This window comes from Xiphophorus hellerii, chromosome 10 (genome assembly GCF_003331165.1).
Source record: "Xiphophorus hellerii strain 12219 chromosome 10, Xiphophorus_hellerii-4.1, whole genome shotgun sequence".
NCBI classification, from domain to species: Eukaryota; Metazoa; Chordata; class Actinopteri; order Cyprinodontiformes; family Poeciliidae; genus Xiphophorus; species Xiphophorus hellerii.
Genome location: NC_045681.1, coordinates 14104564 through 14106645, shown reverse-complemented (window position 1 = coordinate 14106645; position 2082 = coordinate 14104564). Strand labels below are relative to the sequence as shown.

Sequence of the window (2082 nt, the reverse complement as noted above, 5' to 3'; positions counted from 1 at the left end):
TCCTGATTGCAGGTTTAATGAAAACAAGGACAACACATTTATTATTCAGACATGCTGGAGCAATACCAACAGGTGAGTATTGAAGGTAAATGTGTTTCAAGATAGACAAGCCTGTAGGATAAATGTGAGCCTTTATGAAAATCTACGCTTGGATAGCTAAAGGTTTAGTAATGCACATATAAAATCATGTAGGCTAGTGTGAAATTCACACAACCTTCCCTTGGATATAATTTGACAGACATAAATTACAAATCGGTAAAATTACATCTACGTAATTGTTTGAATAACAGGGAATAACAATATAACATGATATAAAACACAAAAAAGCTGATTTTACATATCACCCCCCTTTAACACATTTAAATCCTATGATTTAAATGTGTTAAATCATTTAAATCCAAGATTTTTAAACACTTGGCTGTATTTTACTCAAAAACTTGTTCCTCCACAAGATGGAGCCAAATAAGCACAATCTAAAAAGAACAGAAACAATAATTGTAATGTATTTAACTAAAGAACAAATATATTCTTCATGATTGTCGAACAGTTTTTCATAGTCCTGCTTCTTTACTACAGCTGCTAAAAATTGCCATACTAAAAAAAAACTACACATTTTTTAATTTGTTTCCTTATACAAAAATGCAGCCTATCCTGTATTATTTGGATATCACAATAAGATATGAAACTACTTTAATGCTGCTTTCTGATGCGTTTAGAAAAGCACACATTATTTGATTTTACAACAGAAATACACCTGGCATAAATATTTATTGGTATAAAGAGTTAAAAAAAATTTAATTGGACCCTTTGTAAAATGCTACAATAAATTCAATATGAGTTGTTTATGTACAAATAAGAACAAATACTGAAAGTGTATATTTAGTCAAGCGTTTCCCGAAGAAGATTTAGAACTCATGTTTATTTATAAAAACAGGGGGCACCCGGATTTGAACCGGGGACCTCTTGATCTGCAGTCAAATGCTCTACCACTGAGCTATACCCCCACGCTCCTGGCTTGTCAATCCACATGTTTAAGATTCTATAACAACATCTGGTAGTTTTTCCTGTGATGTAGTATAATACTTTCCATATATATGTATTTCTTACGTAAATTTATATTTTACCTCGTGCTCAGCATAGCAATCATTTTGACTACATTGCTGATAGACAAGTCGCGTCAGCGTTTCCTTCATATTGTGAGTGGCAACTTTGCCTCAGAAGACAACACTATATTATCGAACAATATGCACTCCAAGTAAAGAAAAACATTGCATTTCACATTTAACTCATTTTGCTAATTACGTTTTACACACTATAATCATGCTAATTATAGTATCTATAATTATTACCACTGAAACAAAAAAGTAAATCTTTCTGCAAATCGAAATAAGTTTTGAACGATAACATGCTTAAAATACATTTAAACCTACCTTAATTAAGCTCTGTCAATGCATCAAACAATATATCTTTCATGTAATTAAATTATAATAGTCAATCCGTGTTTATGTTGCATGTTTCATCTTTTTGCCGGCGTTTTACCAAAACTGCCACTTACAATATGGCGCTAACACGGCGTGTAGGTGACGTTCGGGGCGAGAACAACATGGCGGACTCAGTTGTTATTTTGTTGTTTTCCAGCAGATGGAGCCATTTAGACATTATATAGGATTAGACTTTCAATGCTACGACGCAACCTATCTACCTTTCGAATACATATTTTAATATTACGTTCTAAGATGCTGTATCTGCATACAAAACTGTCTTTACTTACTGTAATAACTCAGTAATAGTTAGCTATGATAAATATCTCAAACACCTGATTGATTGAAATTCGTTTACAAAATAAATCGTGTCAATAACACTCTTAAAATTTCTTTTTCTATAATTTCTGTAATATATTTAGAATATTAGATTTTCCTACACTTAAGTATATATATATATATATATTTTTTTTTCATCTGGGTTCTTATCGTCACATTGTGTTGTGTGACGCCAATGCAGCTGGTTTTGTGTCATTTATGTGCATAAAATACGTACATAAAATATTCTTTAAAATACGATGTATGTATATTGAATTTGACT

General features: G+C 31.5%; 1 non-coding gene across 1 annotated transcript; it reads right to left on the bottom strand.

Annotated features, from left to right (window-relative positions):
- Positions 1 to 932: 932 nt before the first annotated feature.
- On the bottom strand, positions 933 to 1004 carry trnac-gca (transfer RNA cysteine (anticodon GCA)). Its single transcript has one exon. It is a non-coding gene; the product is annotated as a tRNA-Cys (tRNA).
- Between the last annotated feature and the right edge of the window lie 1078 nt (positions 1005 to 2082).